This window comes from Amblyomma mixtum, chromosome 3 (genome assembly GCF_055824585.1).
Source record: "Amblyomma mixtum isolate Tamu chromosome 3, ASM5582458v1, whole genome shotgun sequence".
Classification (NCBI taxonomy): Eukaryota; Metazoa; Arthropoda; class Arachnida; order Ixodida; family Ixodidae; genus Amblyomma; species Amblyomma mixtum.
In genome coordinates this window covers 151,237,524-151,262,934 of record NC_143014.1, presented here as the reverse complement: position 1 = coordinate 151,262,934, position 25,411 = coordinate 151,237,524, and the positions used below count along the sequence as shown (strand labels likewise).

The following is a 25,411-nucleotide window of genomic DNA, read 5'->3' as shown; positions in this document are numbered from 1 at the left end:
AATGCATTATAAATATGCTAAGCGGGCAAAAATGTACTTTTCACGTATATTTAAGAACGTTTAAAATATTATTCCTAGTATACTTAGAAAGCATTCGTATTGCAGTTTAAGCACAGGGACAAAAAAATGTGAAATAAATATGAAATTAATACAATACGTTTGAAATGCATTTTTAGCACATCCTCTTTTTCGCTAAGGGGCAACCACGCCATGATGCTCAAGAAACGAGTTAGAGGTAGATACGCTCGAGACTCGACGAGCAAACTATATGCAGTTTTTTCTTCGCAAATTTGTGGCATTTTTCGGGGAATATCGCGACTATATAATCTGCAACGGTTCTCTCAGCGCTTTTTGTTCGAGACAAAGGATGGCCATCCGTATTCCTAAAGTTTTCTTTCATAAAGAGCATTTAATTGCAGGGCACTATGACTTTCCGAACACGTATGTGACATTGAACGAGGAGAACTGTATACTTTTCAGGGACTGGCGCTTTCCAAGGGCCCGCTCTTTTACGTATTACTTAAAGATATGGAAGGTGCGTATGCGTTCAGGGAACACTGCACCAAGGCGGCCGTATTTCACTTGTTATATCTGAAGCAAGAAGCGTTTGCCCACGAAGCTGCAAATGACACCCGTATCAACGTGTCATATGACCTTCGCACGATGCTATTTCAATTTCCGCGCAATATTAAGATTGCTGCAGCTCACAGCGCCCTCGGCAAACCGTACTTGGGCCCACCTGTTGTCCTCAGTAAAAGGAGGGAATGTTACTACTGCGGTTTTTCTTATATCGCCACTGCCCTAAGTCAGGTAAAAGGCACGGGGCGGAGAGAAATCCCGGCATGTACTGCGGGTGCAACAGGCGAGAGGTCCCGATTTTGGCACGCGAGATTCCAGAAGCGGGCTTTGCTTTTCGCTGTTCTCGTTTCACAAGAACGTCTGACAGTGAGGTTGGATGTCAGCAGAGTGCGCATGAAAAAACTGCGATGAACAACTGCGCGGAAGGATTTTTTTGTTTTAATTGTCCATTACGGCATGTACGAAAGGGCCCTTTCGATCATCGGGAGAACTTTCTGTGAAAGCCAAGCAGTACATTTTGTAAAGCCCAATGGCCGTTGACGCATAAATGAACACTTGCGTGTTGACAAGACTGGAGGTACAGCAACTGCATGGAGGGAAGTGAAACCTGGTACTAAAGGCATGCGCCATTATTTGAAGAAAATAAAGCAGGAAAGGCAAATTTAGTTTTCAGTCTCGTGAATTAAGTTTTTCCTTATTTGCACTTTAGTGCAATATTAGTTTCATCAAGGCCGTATCCACGGAGCGCAACTGAAACAATTGCATGGGGCCTGAATGACACGCAAGTAATTTACGCATAACAAAGCGCGCCAGCTTGCAGACTTCCAGGTTCAATAGCGTGCTCTATTAGCGCCCTTTATGTTTCCGCGTAAATCAACCTGCTTAATGCACGTTAATTCACAGCCAACTTGTACTCGTCGCATCAGGTATTCCACTTGTAACTCATAAAGTTCGCTCACGCGGACCCTCCCCTAGAAAGTGGCCCCACTCATGTTTTTTTTTACATTTTTTAAAGGGCGATATAATTAATTTTCGCAGGAAGTAATACGATTTCCCATTCATCTACTGTTGTCCATGAAATGTACGCAGCTCCAATGCGTTGATAGGGCCCTGTGAGCGCCTGGGCAGCGATGTCTGGCGCACCGTTTCGTGATGGCCATCTGTGTTAACGGTGGGGCTGCACGCATTTGGGAGGGGGTGATGAGCTCGCAGCGCGTCCACATTATCTCAGACTGTAGGCCCACGGACGGCCCTCGTCAGTACATCGCTGCATTGCCTGCCAACACTTGTGAAGATTGCGTCAGGATTTATAATCGTACACGATAACGCGTTTGCTGCGCACAGTCTTGCACGCTTAGCTACGAGTGGGCTTGCAAAACACTGCGGACGCCTTTGCGTTCATGTCTCGCTCGTCACCGTTCGCCCAAGGCTCACTTCGTCTCATTACTCTCCAACACTCTCCTCCTAAAGATGGACGTGCTTGCGTCGCATCACCGCTGCTGCCATTATGGTGTCGCAGCTGGCATTGGTGGCCACGTATATACGTGCTCCCATGCTCCTGGAAGCGCTCCTGGCGGGCTTACCACGAAGCCCTCGAGTTTTCAGTGGAGTGAGCGGCTCGTTCATAAGCCCAACGGAAGAAAAAATAAAGTACAAGCAGCAAGCCTACTTCAAACCGCCACTCTGGCGATTCAGCGAGGTACGCCGAGGAAGCGACAGATTAGGCCACTCGGCCACGTCTTCATAAATCCAATTGTATCACCGGCACACGTTGCAGGCGCTACAATTGGATTTGCTCTGATACGTGTGCAAACGCTGCCGTCCTTCAGAAAATATTATTTTGAAGCATGTTCCTTGCCGCTCGGCAGTTGTATCAATCCAACGCCCAGTGTCGGCATAATTGAACCCTCTCGTGACATAGTTTTTAGGTAGTTTCAAAACACACCATTTCTCTTTCCTCGAAAACGAAGCGTAAAAAATCCACTTGCGCAAATCTCCATGTTCATCCTCTTCGTACGTTGGGAAGAAAAACGTCTTCAGCCGCGCGCAGATATGCAGCTACGTGATTCGTGCGCGGTAATGAACGCGTTGTTTTGTCAAACTTTCTTTTTCATCCAGAGCAACGGCCGGACTTCGCCTCGATGATCAGAAGCCCCAGAAATCAGTTCGCTCTACTAAGAACAACGTGCAAGCATGTTTCCATGCCTCTAGAAAAGCTATATGTTACTTGTCCCGAAAAGCCGGATACCTTTTCCCGTCTAGTCCACAGCTAGGAACGCGGTTCATGGCGCAGGGGCTGTTTTTGCTTTGTCTTTGCTATGTTTTAAGCTAGAGCATAAATATTTCGCTACAGCGAAACTGTTATTAGATTTCTTCGTTGGGTTTGCTTTGGTTTATTGGGGTTTAACGTCCCGAAGCCACTCAGACTATGAGGGACGCCGTAGTGAAGGGCTCCGGAAATTTCGACCACCTGGAGTTCTTTAACGTGCACTGAAACCGGATAGTACACGAAACTCTAGAATTTCGCCTCCATAGAAATGCGGCCTCCGCGGCCGGGTTCGAACCCGCGTCCTTCGGGCCAGCAGCCGAGTGCAGTAACCACTGAGCCACCGGGGCGGGCAGATCTTTTCGTTTGCACGGCCATACGAAAATACTTTCCTGCCAGGCCAGTTTTATTAGTGCAAACGTAGGAACGAACATGTTTTGGACGCGAAGATGGCGTAGTACTACGCAGGATCGAACCTGCGTATTTCGTGTCAGCTACCGAGCGCCGTAACCACTGAGCCACTGCGACGGGGTAGATGAAAAAAGAAATTCAATTATAAATTAATTAGCGGTTTCAGTCGGATACCACGTTAAGATCCATGTATTATTGCAAAAAAGAAAACATGCAACCCAAATTTAATGCCTATAATGTTTAAATAATGTGGGCGGAGCTGGGCCCCTTTTTAAGGTGTGTGGTGCACAGAACTGTTAGAATCACAATGAACACTTCATGCCACGAATGGGGCCTCGATAAATGCAATGCAATGCCTCATGCACTGAGTGTATTAGGACGTTTGACCTACTTACAGTAAGCGTGTACTTTTCTTTCTTGGTCAATTGAAAGAGCACCCTCCCAAATATATGCAGGCGTTCGAAACCGCAACTTCGGATCAGTTCCGCACAAAGCACACGAACTCGGGTGTATGGATCTGCATGCCTTCCTCCAAGCTTGTCACAGGGCATTCACATCAGTTTAATCTTGTGAACTGCTGCAGATTCGTCAGGAACCGCAGCGGTACCAAAGTGGGTAACGCGTACGCCTGCTGATCCGAAAGCCGAGGGATCGAATCGCGGCCGCGGTCTCAAAGGGGACAAAATGCAAAGCCGCCGGTTTTTTCTGCGACGTCAATAAAGAACCCCAGGTGGTCAAAATAATCCACAGCTCTCCACTGCGGCGTTTCTCATAGCCCAAGCACAGCTCCCGGGTTTTAGGCACCGCATATCTGTGTGCCTACTTGTAGGCTCCTATCTAAACTTCCACCCACATTGTGCCGCCCTTTGCCGCTTGTAAGACGATGGACTACCCTGCATTTCGATATGTTAAGGCAGAGCACAGCCCTCGGCACTTCATCCTGTTTAAGCAGATTTATTCTTCACGGAACATTGCTGTTCACTGCACTCTCCCATCGCCTGACAGGCATGCTACCTTGTGTGACGTGAGCAAAGCGTAGTCGTTGGAAAATCAGAGCGAAAAGCGAGGAATTTAATCAGGATTTGCACGTGGCTTTACCCCGCATGCACGAAAAAGGTTCCTGTTATTCCCCCATGTGCTATCTGACCGATCTAGAATCTATATTGCTTCGTTCCGCAGCTCCTTATTTCAAGCCTCACCTCTTTAAAATGCACTAATGTCGAACAAGCTGTTTCACGACAATGTAACGCCGTGTAGTCTTGACGCATTCGCTGAGTTTATGCTTCGAATAAATATTGCTTATTCGTGTTCTCTCAACTACAGGTTATTTGCATGTGCCTAACGTTACACTGTGCGCTCTCGGCATTTCACGGTTTCAGAAGGCGTGTGCAGGGTGACAACGTGACTGCCGCGTCTGTAGTGCAGGAAGGACGCTGGGTCTCGCGAAACTCAATGAGATAAAGCGCTTACGCGCCAACTGGCGCACTGCTAAACTTGCCATGCGGTTTCACAGTTATTCCTGCGGCATATTTATTAAATTATGAAAAACTTAGACAGAAACGCTGCATCAATGTGTGCAGCGTATTTCCCATTTCTTACGATGTATCATTTGAGATTAGAAATACGGGGCTCGTTTGCATGCGCCATTAATGTGCGCGAAATATATCTGTAGCGAGAAGGTCACGCAACTGACAATCTTTAAGAACACAGGGACCCTCTGTACCCATTTTGGCCGGTTCCCATCGTAGTTGTCGGCAGTGGCGACACCTTTTCGCGTTCTAAAAAGAGCGCTGTTCTCTATCTTCTACCGATCCCTCATAAAAAGCGCGCACAATATACTCGTCGAACGAAAGTCGCACCCATACGGATCTCCGACAGTGAAAGGCACGTTTCTCGTTTGTGGCAAAAAAGAACGAGGTAGGGGGGAGGGGGACGCACACAGAGATGAACGTGATGCTATTTGGAACATGCAATCGCTGGCTGCGTTTGCGCAACACTCACCGTGGTCGCGCCTGGTGTAGAGAGCTGAAAAGAGGATGCTGCACGCGGCGGCTCGGAGGAGCAGCATCTCGGACGCCCACACCGCGCATGCACAGTCAGGGATGGTGAACCAATTTCCTGCCGATCGTACGTATCCTACCGGTATTCCTCCCCAATAAAAGTGACTAAAAAGAAGAGTAACAAGCGATGGTGTCAGAAGAAAAGATGCGCGTAGCCAGGATTTCCCGCGGGTTATATGACGCACTTAAAAAATCCAACTGGCGGGTTTGCTGCTTTTCAGGCCAGCCTCGGCCGTAGCGCCGCTTTGGGATGGCTGTTTACTTTGGTGACGCTTCTTTTTCGGTATCGGAAACGAGACACACGGCCGCAATGCCCGCTGTTTGCGCAGCTTAGACCGACGAATGGATCCGTAACTACGACGACGGTCTACGGATCATCCCTGTCGAGGAGTGACCCGGCGACGGCGGTCGGCCAACAGCGCTGCGGGTAGATTTTAAACGGATGCCACAATTTCCGGCCTTTTACCTCGACGTTCAGTTCAGCAACGTGCGTCCACACGGCACTGCACGGCGAAAAGGCCGCCGAGTTCAACAGCGCGCGCCTGCGAAGTGGGCACGACTCCTACGAAGCTGGCAGGCTTCAAGGGCTCTCCGGGGCAACGACCCGCTCAATGGAAATAAGGTTTTCTCACAGTTGTTGCGGGTAGAAACGCAGTAAGCGTGCTAAGCGCGAGGGAGAACCGCGAACGTCTCGACGCATTTGTCGATAGCGTAAACACGCCGCGCTGCTGCATATTCACGCTGGCGTCGTCAACGGACGACACGCGAAGCGGAAAATGAATCCGCCCCCATATCTTGTTTACTCAAGAAAAGTTTACGCAGGGCAGTTCTCCAATCCGAAGAACGCCGAAATAATTGTGGATAGAGGCACGTTCGCTGCTCCCGAGAGAATGGAAATATATGTGCATGAGCATTTGCTGCAAGCTGCACGTTGACGGTCTTTTTTTCTGGTTTTCACGGGAGCGCGCCTTTCTCAGCGTTCGAAATTCCTTAGGCGCGGGTTTCATTTCGGGATGTCTCAGCACATCACCAAGAGTTGCAGCCGGTGCAGTTAGTTCACCTTTGCTTTCGGAAGACGCATGAACGCGCAAGTTTCATGCGGAGCGTTGTTCGCGGCGTTACAGTCTATTGTCTCGAAACTCATACGACCGAAGCGCAGCTTTGGCGGGATTAACGCGACTCGTCGTTGTGTTTCGTCGTAGAGCTTCGTGGCGCGGCTGTTTTTTTCTTTGTGTGTGTGTGTGATCATTGCTGCTCGAGCGACCATTTCTTCCCAGCTTCCAGCGTCCTCGTGCCATGCCACAACAGAGATTTTCTTCGTTCACTTGCTGGCCCACAAAAATATGATCAGGTAGGGCTTGTCCACCCGGGCCTGGGAGTAGTGCCACTCACGGAAGCGGGATTTGAAGTAAGGTCGTGTCGCTTCTTCGCGCCAAGACCCTTTTGTTTCGATGGATACAAAGATGGAAATTTTCGTCAGCGTGTTAATCTGGTTCCAGATAAATGCGGCGACAGCATACAGCGATAAACATACTAGTATTTGTTGGGAGGTGGGCTCATACGAAACTGAAATACGCCGAAATAAAACTGCGCACAAGCAACGAACACGTGCCAAAGTTGCTGCATTCTACGAACCCACACACACGCACGCACATACGCATAAAGGCAAGCGCGTACAAGCGTGAACACACTGTGTAGTGCGTACTGCACTGCGAAATAATGCAGCACACGCACTACTCTGTTTTGCAACAATGTGAGAAGAGGCGCATAGTTTTCAGAGGCATGACATGCGGGGTCTTGATGCGAACGTCTATTGGCCTTGGTTTCTATGCTCCACGAAGCCTTTCGGGGTCTTGCATGGCTTGTGGTGTTTAGGGGGATGCCCCTCTCTACAGGTGAAAAGACGAAAATTTCCTCTCCACTAGTACGTGAGGGGAGGGAGAGGCCGGAAGGTAGCTGCTATGGGAAGAGCCCACAGGGCGACCTGCATGGACGGGCGAAGTTTTGAGGCGCGCGGACGAATGCGCAAGCTGAGGGTCATTGCCTCGGGAACAACGCACCTGCCATGGTTGGCAGGTGGAGAGAGGGAATCTCTCTCTCCAGTTGTAAGGGAGAGGAGGGAGAGGCCGGACTAAAAATGACTCAGCAAAAATGAAATTGACTAACAGAAAATTACTCGGGCAGCAGTAGACCTATATGCAAAATGGACAGCCTCGCGAAAACTATCGGGACAAAAATGGGGCTTGCGGGAGCTACGTCTTCTCCGAAATCGCTTCTCCGCACTGCGAGAAGAGATCACGAAAAGCAATGGGATAAGGTGAAGATCAGAATTAAAAAAATTGGAAATGGAATGGAATCAGAAATGGAAACGTTTGGTGAAAAACAGTGGACTTGGAATTGGAATCAAATCATAATTGCAATGGAATCGGAATCGGAGTATACAGGCGAGCGAATGAAGAATGGTGTCGCGTTTCCTCCGAATAAGTCCACTTGATCGCCCGTACCTTTTGTGTTTTCATCTTCTGCAGTGCCAAGGTACCCTTTCGACGCGCTTTTGTCCTATTTCATGAATTACTAAAAAAAAAAAAAAACTCACTTTACGGATTATGCGGCGTTGAAAGCCACATTCAGCAGATTTCAGTCGACTTACAACAGTGTATGTAGTGGTTAGGGGAATGTGAACCGTGTTAGTAGGACACATGTTCTCTCACCTGTGGAGATATCAGGGCAGTATTGCGAACCGCATTCTACGGATCCAGCGTTTTCACTCGCTAACCGTGGAAGTTTTCGTGCTCGATCGGAACAAAGGGAGAGACGACAAAGCGTTCACACTCACTTGCCATTCATAACTCTTGCAAATAATACGCACAGCGGGCAAGGTAGCGGCAACACATCAACGACACATTCTTGGGAAGAATGCCACGGAAGAAGAGCTTCTGACTTCCCGACTTCATCCGGCTGGGCCAGGGGCGCGTCTTCGTCGGCGAACGTTTGCACGCGTCCAGAATGGCGGCCGGGTCTTGGAAGCAAAGGCGTATGTAATCAAGATGGGATCAAACTGCGCGTTCCCGATCGTGTTGCCGACCTTGACGTGCCGAGTAGTTTCGCGTCTCCGAGTGGTTTCGTAAGCGCTCGAACCATAAACTTCAGAGAAACTGTTCGAGTCCCAGCATACCTGCAACAGACGTTGCTTATATCGCCACACAAACGCCGAGGAAAACGAATTCACGACCAAACAGTGGCCTAGAAACCTACAGCGAATGGCCGACCACCCTCCCGAGTGTACTTGGCGAACCAACACTAGCGGCGCGACCGTCGCTTTACACGCTGCTTGAGACCCTAGGCGCAGGTTAAAAGAGGCGCTTTTGAGGTAGTGTATAGAGCAGCACCGCTACACAACATATCACGTTGCATATGCTGCACATATTGTCAGAAATAACCGTGAGAAGTCAAAACGAACGCAACGCAAAAAAAAAAATAATAATAATTGGCCGCATAGGACGCGTAACGCGGCACACGATCTTACTAGTAAGTGCTGTTCTTGCTGGCGTTCAGTCCTAACTAGCGTAGCGTGACGAGCCTTTTGCTCTACTGATTGAGCAGGCCACGCAGCTGTACGCCTTCGCAGGGAAAAAGTGCCATTTCTAACCACATTGAGCTATTGTTCAAGGCTCTTTCAGCGCAGTGCGGTGGTGCCTAGAAAATATAATGCGGCGCATCTTCGCCTTCATTGCTACAAGGGCGCTCAAGGGAGAACAAATGTGTGTTGCAAAATACTTGCTTGGTGTACAGCGACCAGCACAGCTGTGTAAAGCCCGCAAAACGGCGTGCTCCGGAGTACACTGCCGACATTTGCCGCTGCCTCGGGGCTTCGAGCAGCTTCCTGAAACGCAGGCTGCAAACCACTGTCGACGTATCACTGCATGCTCACATTGAACGCACTTATAGTTAAGATTCATCCGCAAACTTTTCCTGCGAACTCATCAGCAAAACGCTTCCGCCAAATGTGCGGAGAACTCTGCACTTTTCTCCAATGCAAACTGTGAAGAACTGGTTTAGCAGTTCTTGGAAAAGCTAATTCCAGTCGATCTTCGGGTGGCGGGCCGTTGGCGCAAGATTTATAGCCATGGATGTGGGCATTGGGCAAACAAACTAGTTGTGCGAAATCCTCTTCTCAGCCTTCGCAAGTCCCATTGCGTACCTGAAGGGAATGTAGAAATTCGTGAATATTTCAGACTCTCTTTCAGCAGCTTGTCTTCAGACTAGTTCAGTTTATCTTTCAGCAACATTTCACCAACTTTTAACACGGCGTCCGCTATTTATCTCACTGGTTAGCTAAACGTCTTGGAGCCCACTGAAACATACCTTCCTTTGTTCACCTGAGCAGCAAGAGTCAGTTATTTAAATAAGTATGGAAAGTTCGAGAAACTATGCATGAAAAACCGAACACGGAATGGCAAAAAACGAAAACCAAATGCACATGCGCTGTGCGCGCGTGATTTTCAGTTGTCCCTCTTTTTTCGCGAAGTTTCTCGAAGTTTCCAGACCATTAGTCCGCCAGAAAGTACTGCTTTGAACGCGATATTCGTTATTGCACTCTAGGTGGCCTGGACTGAAGCAACGGCAAATTCGCGATGACCACTCGTTTCCTTGTCGTCATGGACACAAACCTGCTACACGCGTGTTGATCTTTTCTCTTTGGCGCATTGCTTTAACCACGTTGCAATTGTGAACGAGCGAACAGTATATAACGGGCGAAGCACTAGACTATATTCCTGTTATTTAGCTATGCAGAATAGTATACGCGCCACGTCACTGCTTGCTGAGCCCGTAGAGAAACCGGCGCAGGTAGAGGACGCAAACAGAGACTGACACGTCTTTCGGTCGCCAATCTATACGCGTTTGCCTCACATTCCCTCCTCAGCTTCTCCTCCACTCTCGACGTCCAATCGTGTCTTTCTTCTTAACGCTTCCCTCGTTGCATACGTGATAAGCTCTTTTCAAAAGCGAAAAGAAAAGTCTCGTTTCTTCTCTTTTTCTTATCCAGGAAACGCCTCTGGACACCGCGGCGTTTGCCGAAGTTTTTATTCTTCCTTTTAACAGCGTGCAGCTCGTTTCGTCAAGAGTTCGGCACAAAAGGCGCTGTAAACTTGTAGAGCCGCTACGTGATGTCGGTATGTGGCGTCAGAGCTGCGATTCCAGAGCGGCTACGCATTTTTACGGCGTACAGAGCAAGAAACGGAACTTCTGTAGACGTGGTCCTCCGGATCGCCGCTGTGAATGTTTTTTCAGCGGCTTTGCTCCCGCGACGGATTCAAGAAGGGCGCGAAAGGAGAAAATGGTCGTTTCCGTTCGTTTTTTGCACTTTACCGTCTCTGGAAGCCCTAGCTATTCTGCTGCCTCGAGACGCGCTAAGAGGTGCAGCAACGCGCAGCGGAGCGGAGGGGCGAGGTCTCTCGAGCAGGGAGGGCGCTGCTAGCTGTGACAGAGTGACGAATTACGGGGCGGTGCACGCGCGAAACAAGGGCGTGACTTGCATGCACGACACTCCGGCTGCAAGCTGACGCTTCGCGCTGCAAACTTGGCGCCATAATTACGCATCATCCTGGGCAAGCTGAAAAGCGAGCACAGCCGTCGTTAGAGCGACCGCCGCCGCCATAACGGTTTGCTTCCACAGGGAGCCTATAACGCCTTTACCGCGCGCACATAAACGCCAACGAGAGGCTTGCCGGCCGTCTTGATGTATTATGGTAATGACATCGACTAAGTCTGCGCAGTGTTTCGCTATTAATGTGTTTGAGACTTCGGGTGTACAATGAATATCATCAGCAAAACTTCTGTAACAAAGCATAAGTTTTTCCTTCGTTGTTTGGTCGCCTCTAAGTTCTGTTTTCTGGGTCACTTATTCATCTTCATTTTTTGTAGGTAACACATATTTTGTATACCATAATGACTGAATGAATTGGCAGTATTGGTCAAAATAACTATAAATCGAAGACGGACACATACTTTTCTGCGCACTGTTAGCTGCAGCTCTGTAGGAAATGCAAGTGACATAGAATACATCGACGTTGCGGTGGCGAAGAGCTATGAGGAGACTGACGGGATACATCACTTCTGGAGCCTCTCGCGTACAGTGCGACCGCTGGACAGAGGAGCTTGGCTCAGAGTTTTGCGATATCCTCTGGCTATGATGCCACTGGTGCGTGAGAAGCAGAGCGGAGCTCTCAAGATCAGGACTGTTGGTTGTTGTCATAGCAACGACGCTGTAAGCAATCGAACGGAGCAGCGTTTCTACCTTGAAGAACAGTCCGCCGAGGGCAACCTTTTTTGTCGCAGAGCACGGCGATACGCCGGATGCGCTGCAGATTCAGCGGCGAATTCTTTTCAAGACAGACAGCTTAGCCTGAACGCACGCTAAGAGGAAATATTGAGAGAAGCAGACAGGAACTAAACAAAACCACAATAAAAATGTGTCTTCTCTGTGCAGCATGAGTACCCATGTGCTACTTGAGTAGGGAATATCTAGACATATGACGACAATTTGTGTTGTTTTGTTGTGTTTTATGGCACATAGGTAACTAAGGCCATCATGCGCCAAATTTGTACATTAGCGTAGAGTTATATCATGAGGCGGCCATGTAAATACCATGGTCCGATGTTTAATACAAAACGTTGTTATCGGCATGCTGCCTACCAGGGCCGTCATATAAGCTTGTTAGTTATTTCATGTTCCGACTAGTGGATTACCGCATAATATGCTCGTTTCAAAGAATAAAATATAAGAATAATGCGAAGCTTCATTCGTGAAACAGTTCCGCTGCGAGAACAACAGAATGGCGGAGTAGTCAATAGTCATTAAGTTTATTTTCCAGGTTCAACTGGAGGGTTTCCTGGCTAAAAGCTGCCCGGGCAGCTTGACTGGGTCCAGGATACCCCTACAAGCAGTAGCACACGAGCGGCACAAGAAATTTTCCAAAACCAGTCACACATACAATAGTAGATTAAATACAGAAAATACTCGACACATATATACACTGACTCGAATAATGCAAAAAAAAAAAAGATGAGAACACTGAAATGGTCATAGATATGTTGAAGGGGAAAGTACATTAACACTCAACCAAACGTTCAACAATCAAGAAGTGGAGGCATAGAATGACATTTGAACAAAATATTTCCGCAGCTGAGCTTTTTATATCCCGTTGTATGTTGATATGTGTTTAAAACATGGGGCAGATTATAAGACAACATTTGTAATTTGTAATCAGTGCGAAACGTAGTACGTTCCATGAGTTAGTACTTCTTGTATGTATGTTAGCACGACGCGTGTCCACAGATGATAGGGCCGAGTAAAAATTGACAATTGATGCCGTGGAAAATACATTTTTTGCAATAACTTAAAATTATATAAAAAATCAACGCGAACAATGTTATGTACTTGGAAGGCGTTCAGTAAATTGTCTTCAGGTATAACAACTGGCATAATCATCAAAATGATGCTGGCTAATACGTCTATTGCCCTTAAATGTGCAAGTTTTCTTTTCCAAGTTATTGATCAGGCCGTTCGAGAAACTTAGGATATTGAAGCGTTATCGAATATAAACTTGTGGGTGTTCTCATAAATTTTTCTGCTTTTCAATACGATGCGGATAGGTCGCGATCTTGCGCTCATTTTTTAATTATTGCTTGTCTCAAAGAAACGTTCCTCTCCAACACAGTCTCATATCACTCGTACACGCATCAGCCTTCGTTTTTTGTTCGAGCAAAGTAGCTCAAAATGACAGGTAGTCACTGAACGTAAGGCAGTCTATATTCTGGCTTCTTTTCAAGACAGTCATTGCTAGCCCTTTTCAAATAACGAAATGCATACGTTGTTGGACTAAAAATGATTTTTTTCCCGCGGTGGGCATGGCAGGTGCAAAGAATGCGATGGAAATGGAAGCGGACTGGTAGTTTTTGTCAGTGGCCTGTCTGGTGCTAAACCATGAACTGCTCTACCCCCTCCCCTTTCTTCGTTTTGTTTTTCTTAATTGACATCTCTAACGGATGCACATGTTTTTCTACTAGAGTGTAAAAAAAAAGAGCTTTGCCGTCTTTGTCACGCAGTCATGCAGCAAAAAGTGCATCTCTTCTTTATGTAATTTCTATTGCCGCGTGTGCCCTCTCTAGACAGCTCTATTTAAGTCGTGTCCCATATGCAACTCTTGCAGAACCTCGGCCATCTTCAAAGCGAGCTGCCCAAAATGATGGCATCTTGCTCGTCTCTTCGCCCAGACTAGTCGACCCTTTGTGAAAAAAAAGTGACAACGCTCATCGCTTCCCGCGAGGTGAGTATCGCATGTGCTTACCCCACAGCTATCTTTGGAGGGCCTAAAAAGGAATCGATTAGAACTGCCAGGTAGTGTTATGAAATTTGCTGGATATGCAATTCTTGCCGCTCTCGCCGGTTTGAATTAATGCCGCACGCATAATGCGGGACCTACTATTTCCGACATTTTCTCCATTCGAGCAAACGGCCGGTGTGCATATGGCGGTATATCGTATTGCTACGGCGCCGGACATCAAAGAAACGTGTATGGCAGCAGCGGGATTTTGGCCCGTTCTCTGCTGGGATTTGATGCCAGCGTCTGACAACGCCCTGGCACACGAACAGTTGCATATAAACAAAAGACGCAAAAGAACATAAATAAAGAGACAAGCATTCTGCTCAGCCCATTCCCGTATTTCATTCGGCTACTAGCCTTACTCTTCGGCTTCTTTTGCCTCATGATGGCTTCCGCTCTGTCTCTGAAAATAAGATGCCCCCTTTGGCTGGTATGCATGAACGAGGTCAGAGGCGAGCACGCTCGCGAGGATACATTGAACGACCCATATAAAGAAAGAGACCGCACATCAACGCGTCAGTGGTCGATGATTGCGCGCGTTGCCATGCTGCGCCGGGCCAGCCAGTGCGCGAAGAGAATGAAACCTGCAAGAAATTAAAAAAGAATACAAAGCAAAAAATGGAAGGCTGCGATATCTATATAAATTGCCTTTTTTTTAGGGTGCAATGGCGGCAATGCCTATCAGAACAGAACATTTTGCACTCTTGCCTGCTCCAGAACCAACAACTAAATGTGACCTGGCGCCGTATTTTATAAGCTGTCCATTTTAAAATGGCCATTTCGCTTCCGTCTGGTTCTCTGTCATTGGTCACTCAGATATATCCGCGGCTTTCAAGCGTCTGGAGAAAGCGACCCGGCCATTGGTTGGAAGGCGACCGGACTTCACTGTTGGCTGCATATCGCAGCCAATGGCAGCCAGTGGTCAGGCCCGGTCACCCGCTGTTGACAGAGCGCTGAGATACACCTCGACAGTGGCTGCATACTGCTATCAGTGTCAGCCAATAGTGAGGTCCGGTCGGCAACCACCCAATGGTCAGGTTGCTTTCCACAGACGCTTGAAAGCCGCGGGTATATCTGAGTGACCAGTGACAGAGGACGAGACGTACGCGAAATGGCCATTTTAAAATGGACAGCTTGCGTAATACGGCCCCTGAATTAATTTTTGCCCCACCTTTGTGCAGCCTCATTTGTACAAGCGAGCGCCAAAGTCGCGCTCTGAAGTAGCGTCAGTGGTAAGTGGGCTGCTGTTCCGGGTGGAACGGGCGAAACATCGCTGCAGTTTTCGCCCACGCATCCAGCGCGTAGGGCGCCCGGTGCTGGGTTCTGATCCCGACGTTCTCAAGAAACGCACAGATTTTTATCGCGGTTGCAAGCTTTGCTGAGGCAGATACTGAGCCCAGTGCTGAAACGCTTGAAAAAGGTGCAGTCCAGTTTCCGACAAAACGTCAACTGGAAAGAAGTTGACCTGTGTCAATTCTTTGCCCCGAGGGAGGGGAAAGGTCAGAGAGGCATAGTTTTTCTGTATTTTGTTTTTTGCGTTGAACAGTATGCGAGCGTGAGGTAATCCAATTACTCTAGGCTCCAACGGTGTTTCCTACACCCATGGAAAGTACATCGCTGAAGCTACGTATCTCTTATCTTCTGGCGATAATGTATCAACCTGGGATGAAGAGTGAGTTGACCTTCTTTAAGTGTCTTAATTTAGTCTCGCAGTATTTTGCTATGCTTTTATTTTGCCTCTCATTTCGCGAGACTCCGGCAAACATGGGTGCTCTTTCGTTCAGCAAATCAAAGTACAATTCTGGTGTGGCCGACCGAGAGGTGTGAGCACCAGCCGCGGTGTCTTAGTGCAACAGTTTAAAACGTTCCTTGCCTTAGGGGGGACGCCTTAAGAGCAGCTAGATTTTCTCGAGTCAGGTTTTAAACATGCTTTACTATGAAGGCCTTGGTGAGGCCTCCCCTATTCCGTCCTTCTTTAAGGTAGGCACAAAGTTGCCTTCGTGCTTTCTGACCTCGCTCCTTGCCCTGAACGCTTGTTTCACTGCACAACCACCCGCTCTGTACGCGTACGCAGTACGGCAACTCCAGCAGCTGCAACGGCGCAGAGTTCAAAATGGTGGCTTTGTCCACGCTAGGCGTTGTACCCGTAGTTAGACGACTTCATCAGGTTGATTTTCCGAGCGGATTAGTTTTGCGCGGTGGTGTTTGCGCGTATACCGGTCTCCTGCAGTGATGTGCTTCCGTCTGCCGTCTTCTGCCTGAGTGACGCGGAATCTGTTTGCGTTATTTTCAAGTGTAAGTCCGTATTTGCGGACAAACTCACAGCCGAGCTTTTTACTACGTTAGAAGGTACATAAATACAGTTTCATGATACATGCGGGCGCTGGATTAAAACAAAACAAGCAACAAAAATTACTGCTCCATACGTGGCAAACTGTTTCTGAGATGCATGATTTCTTTTTGTGACAAGTCAAGTGAAGGCGTACGGGCTGGCGCAGTTATCACCTTCCTTGCTAATGTGACAGGCGTCGCATATCTCGTGGTGTATCCTCGTGCCTCTCCTACGAAGCGCACACGTGTCATCAAATTCTAGCACACAGTCGCAACACCTACAATGTTCGACCCACGACGCCTGGTGTCACTGCTGTTGAACCTGTCTCGACTCACTGAAATCGAGTTCATGTAAATACGCAGTCGTCGAGTTGAGCTGACCTTGCTCAGCTTGATCACCTTAATGAAATCGGCACTGTCGGGTTGATGTAAATCAGACTAGAACCATGGATACTGGAGCCACAGAGGATGGAGAAGCAGAACCGAAACCAAAACCGATCACACGTCATTGGCCGATCTATGACCACATGCTGCACATTAATGGAGTACAGTTGTGTGTTTCGAAACCGATCACGCGTCAGTGGCGATCTTGTGTGCTCAAAAAAATTACATACTCTTTTTACTTTCTAACATTACCGCAAATCTATTATTTTAGGACAAAGAAAAGTTAGAGATCTGCGTGTCTTCAAGTCTTAAGATGACGTATTCGAGTAGTGCTTATGCCGGCCGAAAGCCTCGCAAGGTCGATTTAAAAGCGCAAAAAAGCAATGATTTTAAACTGCTTTTATTAAATGGAGACTCAATATTGCACCGAAATATTTCGGAATCGGCATGCCTAATGTTTATTGCAGCATCAAAAGTTACAACTGGGCACCTTTATTTTCGTTTCACAACCCCTTTAAGCTGAACCCTTTTCGTTAGCCTCCAGGTTCTGCCCCATAGTTGACTACCGGTAAGATACAAGTGTTGTATACTTTTCTCTTGATGGATATTGGCAAACTGCCATTCATGATCTAGGAAAACCTGCCATATGCACTCCACCCCATTCTTATTCTTCAAGTTATTTCACTCTCATGATCCGGACCAGGGGTCACTACATGCCCTAAGTAGGCGTATTGCCTTACCACTTCCAGCACCTCACTGCCGATTGTGAACTGCTGTTCCCTTGCTAGACTCTTGAACATTACTTTGGTTTTATGCATGTTAATTATAAGAGCTACCGTTCTACTCTGCCTAACACATTGATTACTCTTTGCAGTTCATCTCCTGAGTGACTCAGCAACGCAATGTCATCAGCGAATCGCAGATTATTTAGGTACTATCCATTAACTCTTATCTCCAACTGCTCCCAATTCAGGCCTCGGAATACCTCCTGTAAACAGGCGCTGAATAGCATTGGCAAGATCGTGTCTCCCTGCCTAACGCCCTTCCTTGTTGTAATTTTATTGCTGACACTATGGAGGAATATGGTAGCTTAGCAGTTGCTATAGATATCTTCCAGTATTTGCACATAAGGCCCTTCTACACCCTGATTCCTCAAAGCCTGCTTGACTGCTGATGTTTTCACTGAGTCAAATGCTTTCTCGTAATCGATGAAGGCTGTATATAGGGGTTGGTTACACTCTGCGCATTTCTCTATCACCTGATTGATGGTGTGAATACGATCTATTGTGGAATATTAGTTACGAAAGCCTGCCTGATCATTTGGTTGATTGAAGTCTACGGTTGGTCTAACTGTATTCGATTACCTTAGTAAATACCTTGTAGGCAACGGACTATATCCCGCCCTATTTAGCGCGGTGTAATGAGAACAAAAGAAAAGTGAAAACCTGTGCGTCTTCGTATCCGACTAAAACTCTGTCGCCTTTGTACGGATGCACTCTCGTTTATAGCCGTGTTCGCAGCTTATTCAAGATATTTTGAAAAGAAACCAACGGGAATTGAGTGCCATAGTCAGTCACACGCTGACGACAGTTCCTAATACACAGTCGCATCTATTTTCCCTTGTATTACTTCCCTTATTCTTGTTACTACGCTATTATCAATGTTTGAAATCCGCTCACTGGAAAACTCATTTTGTTAAATGCAGCATAGAAAAGCGAATCGTCGCACTATTTCGCTGCATACAGAGGTCATATTCAGGCGCACCGTGTGTCGGCATGTCAATGCCAGTCTCATTCTTGCGACAACGGTTTTCATTAAGCGCGGAATATTCATGTTCTGTCATCCCATATGCCATATCAAACGGAGAAGAATGTGCAACATTATTTATCCGCATTTAGCGGCGAATGACAACTTTGCTCGTACCCGTGACTATTAGCGGTAGCCAAGTTAATTAATGCACGAGATGAGAAGGAGCCATCGAAAGGAAACCTAGTCAACTTTGATTACTGTAAGCCTCACCTCGAACCTGCATTCCATGGAATAACCCGTTAAATGAGACGTCGCTGTTTCCTCAACCATTAGATCATGTTGAACTTAATTAAACAAGATGTCAGCCCTAATCTCCATAAAATAGTGATCTAAGAGCGGTACTTCAAGTTTTAAATCACTTCTGCTGTAGAAAATACTGCATTTCCCTACAGCGAGTAAGGTCAGCCTTTCTGTTGAAGCACAACATAAAGCTAATTACCTCGACGCTGCCTCATTGCCTTTTGGTGCCTCATAGAAAAAGCCGAAGACATAAAACACTCTTGCGGAGTATCGGAAGGGAGCATTGAACGCCTCCATTACTGAGACACACATATTTCTACTCAAAACTTTAAACTTTCTCGGACAAAAATTTTGGATGTTAAAGAACTCTAAGATACTGTTATGGAAATATTGAAGGTAATGGTCAATAATGGTGGTTCAACAGCACAAACACACACAGACCAAGAAAGAGACAAGACACACAAACCAGCGCTGAAATTCCAACTGATTTTTTATTAGAAAGAAGCACGTCATAAAAGAGCGCACACGAGCAATGTCAACGAACTCCTACTGCTGGTAAAAGGTAAAACCGCTTTAAAAGCACGTGTACATCCGCAGAACCGCTGCCCACTATGTAGCATATTCATTTCTCGAAGAGATAATGTGACAGATGGCGTACTCACGCACCCTTTATTTTTTCTGATAATATGAAAGGCTTCTGCTACTTCTCTAGGGCGCTGGTCAGAATGAACGAACAACACATCAGTGTCACCAAAAAAACGGTGTGCATTTGCGCATGGAACAATGCTTCGCTAGGTTAGTTTCTTTCTTTTTAAAAAAAAAGAATTAGCTTGCTCCATGAGCCGCACGTTAATGCAGCTGCCAGTCTGGCCTATGTAGGTGAGGCCACAGGACAAGGGGATTTGATATACTGTGCCAGTCTTACAGGGAACATATCTATTTTCATGATTTATGTTGCAAGCATTTCTTCTGCTCCCCTCATTCCTTCTTTGAACCACCACGCTCACTCTTTTTAGCTTGTTAGGCGCAGAAAACAGAGCTTTTACCCCATGCTTGCTCCCCACTCTCTTAATCCGGCGCGACAGCGTGTGAACATAATGGCATAACCACTACCTTCTTCTTCCTTCAGGTCAATTCTTCTGATGTGTAACAAAATCTTTTTTTAACGTGCTTCCATACATCGCATCAAGCAGTTAAGACTGCCATAAAAAATGAATGGGGAACTCAGTCATTCTAAAACTGCGCAAAGAAGATGGTACGACAAGACGAGGCACAAAACAGTACCACACGAAGCGCTGCGCTTTGCGTGGTTTACTGCGCTTTGTGTGGTCCTGTTTTGGGCCTCGTCTCGTTGTCCCGTCTTTTTCGCGCAGTTTTAAAATGACTGAACTCATGTACCAACTAGCACAACTTCACGCCTTACTTCAATAGGGAACGCTTTGGACGATAGCAAACACTCTAATAGCAAAAAGAAAATCAAGGCTGCCGTCGGGTGGTCGGTGGATATATCGATTGTTATAGTGAAATCTTACATTTTGTAAAAAAAATTACGTTCATAAACTGTTTAATGCTCAAAAATGCTTTTGAGCGGGAGACAGAATTGTTGGGTCCGCAGTTAAATTCGGCGAACAAAACCACTGTCGCTGGAAAACGTACTTTGGCTGGGATCGCCGAATATGCTGTAGCACGTCGCAACAGAGGCGTTTTTAAGGTCTTTTGTGAAGTCCATCGCTCTGCAAACTCGATGATAGTTTTGATTGTGACCAAGGTTGGTACTGACAGACATGTTCGGCCGTCGTTTCGTGGGTACACATTATTTGTGACACTTCCAGGTGCACAACTGGAAGTTCTTGCAAAGCGAGAGTTATCATCGAAACAAATGAACAAATGAAATAACAGAAGAAACTAAATAAAAGGTAAAATAAGACATGCGTACAAAAATGAAATGATTTTATATGGTTTATGAGGATTTAACGTCCCAAAGTGACTCAGGTTATGAGGGACGCCGTTGTGGAGGGCTCCGAAAATTTCGACCACATGGGGGTTTTTAACGTACACTGACACCGCACAGTTTCGCCTCCATTGAAATTCGACTGCCGTGGCCGGGATCAAGCCCTCATCTTTCAGGCCAGCAGCCGAGCACCATAACCACTGAGCCACCGCGGCGGCCGAAAGAATAATGTATGTAAGACAGCATATTTTCTGATACAACAAAAGCTGCCTGTACGGAACTATGATAGTTTCACAAGCGGGATAAGTCACTAATCCCACCGGAAGACATCCGTTCGGACGGTGCTTGAACACGCCTTAGTGTACTGCCATTTCTTGCAGGCAATGAGCCCTTGACAATTTTTAGGTTCTTTTAAAGTACCAAGACATATTTTTCTCGCCTTGGCTTCGCCTTTTCTTATGTTCGCACTGAGCTGCTCGATATGCGAAATTAAGAAGACTGTGACCGGCATCACGTGGAAGTGCACTCGTCTAACTTCGATTCATTCAGTTCAAAGAAAAAAAAACACAGGCGGCTTTCACGGGATTCGGGAGTTAAATGCAAAAAGAACGGCCCTTTCATTACTTCGCACAGAACGCAAAAATGCACCGTTCATGAATGCATAAAGCCAGACCAAAGCTAAGTAATTGCAATAACTGCACGTGGAGCTCTCAAGATATAATTTATTGATTTTTAACTGAGTGGATGGGGCAGATCTTTTACTACATAAGATAGATGTTAGCGCAGACAGTATCCTGCTGCCTATAGTGTAATCTAGTCGTAGACATGGCAGCTCAGCGGGGATGAGGGAACTGATGCGGCAGATTGCCTCGCAGGAATTTAGAAGAGAAAAAAAGAGGCGAAGTCTGGTTCTCCTATTCACCGTACTCAGAGCAGGAGCCTCTGCTGCCATTTTTCTTCAAGAATCGGTCCACGGACCTGCGCAGTGGCCTTCTGGAGCCTTTCGTCGATTCTTTTGTCGTAGATCCTTGCGTACTTGTGCAGTTCTACCACTGGAGTGTTGTGGGCTCTATGGAGCTTCAAAGAGCAGGGAGTGTTCCTGAAATTTTTGACAGTCAACGAAGGTGACTAAAAGGACTGCTCGACGGAAGAGTTTATGAATGCGGAAGCGCGGGAAAAAGAGCGGCATGCAGTAGCACGCAGGCTGCCGAAATAAATCAGTACCTGTGTTACCAGCGCACGCGTGAGAAATTAAATAAAAAGTAATAGCCTTTATGTGAAGTGCATTTTGTCTGAAACTGTTCCAGCACTCTTTATGAGTTATGGCACCATGCATGCCAGCTAGTCAAACTTCAAGTCCTCACAAAACTAAACGATAACGTTTAACCTTTTACAGCTCTGCGGCTAGGCAGAACTCTGCAGAAAAGGTTTCCGATAACGCACAAAATGCACTATGCGGTAACACCTAGAGTAAGAGGAAATTAGTTTCGAAAACTTGTGGCAGATCTCGTTGCGAGCGGCTTGCTTAGCCGAGATGCCGTTAGCCTTTCTTCTAAAGCTAGTTGCAAGTACTATCAGGACGGGAGGAAACGCGGACGGAAGCAAACGTGAACCCCACATTCAGATGGTGCACAATTTTTGACCTAATAAGTCAGCTATAGTAAGAAACTTGCCTGATTCATGTTTTGCGGAAAGGGTTCCTTCAGAGTGCACATTCATCGAACCGATTACGCATCGGGGTCACGCTAAGCCCTTAAGCAATAATACACGCGAGTCATGCGTTTGAATGCAATCGGGTAGAATAAGTAAAAACCGCAAGGGCATCGTAAAAGGTGCAAGCAGGGGCCCTTAACTTCGGACCTTCTTTTCTAAAGCACTCTAAAGACTTCGGCGCCATTTACTTGCAAATTGAATAATAAATTATCAAAACTGCAGGTACTTCGGAAGAGACCTTCTTGTAAATACCTTGCTTTCTGGACTACAATCCGCTGCGCTATGTAAAGTTACACCACCGCAATCGTCTTTCTTTGCCATGCCACTTTTTCCCCAGACATTTCGTAGATAACTCGTGCCTTCCTCTGAGTGGCAGCTCCAAATGCGGTCGGTGCCATGAAATTTGCCTGATGAATCTACCTAGGTTAACGTATAGATCTTTTTACTTTTTTTTTTTCAGGAGTATACGCTCCCCATGGCGCACGTAGAGTGGGCACTTCGCGGCCGCACAGCGGCGCTGCACATTCTGCTGTGAGAAGTGGCATGAAACTCTGCCTGTCAGGTTTTCTCGGCGGTTTTTGTCATCGGCTATAATGATTAGACCACAGATCCGTTGGTTGTCTTATTCGACCAGCTTTCTCGTGTGCCCTTCAGTCGCATAGAGAAATTGCGGTAGAAAGATTTACCTGATCTGGACGTCTATGCCTAGCTCCAACCGCTGGATAGTGTTCTGAAGACCATTAAAGGCGGCCGGCAGAAACAGCAGAGCAAGCACTAAAAACGTGCAGTCCTGGCCAAGAACTCTTGCTGTTTCCGCCAAAAACAGGTCGTTGTACCAGTAATTAAATGAAAAACGAAATTTGCCGCCAGACATCCGACTCGCGTTGCGCGTTGCTCGTTAAAACGAATCATTACGGTAAATACGCAAGGAAGATTCGAAAACACGCTCAACACTTAGTTAATCAGCGCTGCACTCGTAAGAGCTGATGTTGCCGCCGGAACACGGGGCCTATGTCCGTGGCCTAAAAGTAGGAAATGCACGGTTTTGACATGACGGTGTTAGCGGCGAGCTAGTAATGAAGGCATACAATCCATCCGGACCAGCGCTCTTAAAACTACATATTTTACGCATAGTTTTACTTCCGGCGACGGAGTTGGCTGCAATTCATGGAGACGCTATTACCAACAAAGCATTCTAGCGCTAACACGTACTGTGGCTTGAAACCAGCCACAGAATTAAAATGTAAGCAATTCGACTAATAAACAGTTATGTACTGTTAACAACGTAAGTATGGCGGCTGCAGGTTTATGTAAAGTTTGAGGCGCTAAAGGACAACCTAAACATCAATCTTGAACATCTCCTTTTATCTTTCTGTGCGTATCTGGAGGAAGGCCCCGTGGAGGAATTGTGAGTATAACGAACAAAATTTAGTTCTGCCCGCAAGCTTCTAGGAAAATTGAAGAATTCAATATTTTCTTTTAAGAGGAGAAAGTTGCTAAATGAGAGCGTTTAACAAGCCTTTCTTGTCGCCAAGCAAAAAATAACCCGCCACGTTGGGCTTAGCAGAATCTCTCAGTAAAGAGCCACTCTTTTTGTAGGGCTGTGTACCACTTATTTAAAATAATCCATCCCACTGACCCATTCACCTTGCCGCATGCCAGCGAGCCTGTGCAAATGAACCGGTATGGAAAATGCTGGAAGGTTGACGTCGCCCTTTCGTCGACTAGTCCTGATGTCGATGTTGCTTCGGCCCAAGAATCGACTCGGGCAGAATCGAGATTAGGAACGGTTAACAAATTTACAAGGACACTTAATCGCCTTATGTGCTGGTAATGCTATAGCATTGGAAGCTGTTGATGTCTTTACCGGACGAGCTGTCGCTTCCCTCCAGCCAATGGGCAAATTTCATGACTGACGACACATTTTTTGTCCCGGTGAAGCTTTTAATACTAACGCACTAAAACCAACTCCCATGCGTTGTGAGTCCGGTGCTGTGACATCTGGTTTCAGAATAGCGGTCTGCCTGTGGGTCGCGTTTTGGCGACGGCGTTTAACACAGAACAGCGAGAACTAATGAACTACATAGTGCAACTCAAAGACGTTTTGCGCACTTGACACCATATGCAGATTCCAGAAAGGCACCAAATACGCTTATGTTTTGTCAATTAGACTGGAAGTTATTAAGACTGTAATATACGCCATTTTTGTCATTTTTTTTTTATTTCTTTAGAGCACCGCTTATAAATAACTATCCACTGGAGCCAAAAACTGCTCGGCATTTCCTGCGAATAATACTTCATTTGTGTGGTTAAGAAGTAGCCCTCTTTTTGATACCGTGGACTTCAAAAAAAAGAAACTTCAGAAGGGAAGTCGAATGAAAGTATCGTTTAATGTACTACATTTCTTGCACACTCCACTCGTACCAAACATTACTGTTATTAATAGCGCAAACCGTTGAAATGTAAGTACATTTCTCTTTTTAATGAGCTAAAAGTTTTTTTTTTTTTCAGTCCTAAACAGGAGGAATACAACGATTGCGCGGACATTGTGAAAAATGGCCAGTGGCCGGGAAAACGTGGGACCTCCGCCTTCATCTGGCATGCTATTAGCAGCAGCTTTTGCAAAAATGATTAGAAGAGATAAATTTCATCCACTTATGAACGCATGACATCCTCAAGAGATCATCAAAGAGCGACTTCTTCAAGCCGCTGCTGCTTTAGATCCTTTTAGAACGCGCAGAGTTTTTCTTCGCGATGCGTTTTCTGTTGCCTCCTTCGCACGTGCTCTTGGCCGCGCTCGCGCGTGCTTGTAGTGTGAGCGTTTGTTCTCTTCGTTGGTGATAGTTTTTGTGCTCTCGTAGTCTCGTAGCGGGCAGTAACTTCTTATAAACACGCTTGTGCCACCGCTAACGTCTTGATTTCTTGCATCCGCTATACCGACCTTCCCTGGTACGCGTAGGGTCTTGGTTTTATGGGGTTTAACGTCCCAAAGCGACTCAGGCTATGAAGGGCGCCGTAGTGGAGGGCTCCGGATCATTTCGACCTCCTGGAGTTCTTTAACGCGCACTGACATCGCACAGCACACAGGCACACAGGTTTTCGCCTCCATCGAAACGAGATCACCGCGGCCGGTATTTAAACCTGTGTCTTTCAGTTCAGCAACCGAGAACCATAACCACTGAGTCATCGTGGACTATCGGAAAGTAATTGAAACTAAAAACAAATGGTTGCGTCGCGACGCCGATGACAGCAGACAATTTCAAGTAGACATGTCGCACAT

The 25,411-nt window shown here is 46.7% G+C and overlaps 1 protein-coding gene across 3 annotated transcripts in view; it reads left to right on the top strand.

The window, feature by feature from the left end:
* LOC149352368 (G protein-coupled receptor dmsr-1-like) overlaps window positions 1-25,411 on the top strand; it is a 609,356-nt gene that overhangs the window by 163,237 nt on the left and 420,708 nt on the right. For 2 of the 3 annotated variants that reach the window (XM_089581535.1, XM_089581536.1), the window contains exon 2: window positions 13,530-13,646. The gene's annotated coding sequence lies outside the window, so the exon portion shown is untranslated. Of the gene's footprint in view, window positions 1-13,529; window positions 13,647-14,882; window positions 14,936-25,411 lie in introns of those variants that run through there. The other variant, XM_089581537.1, reaches the window with a different exon arrangement.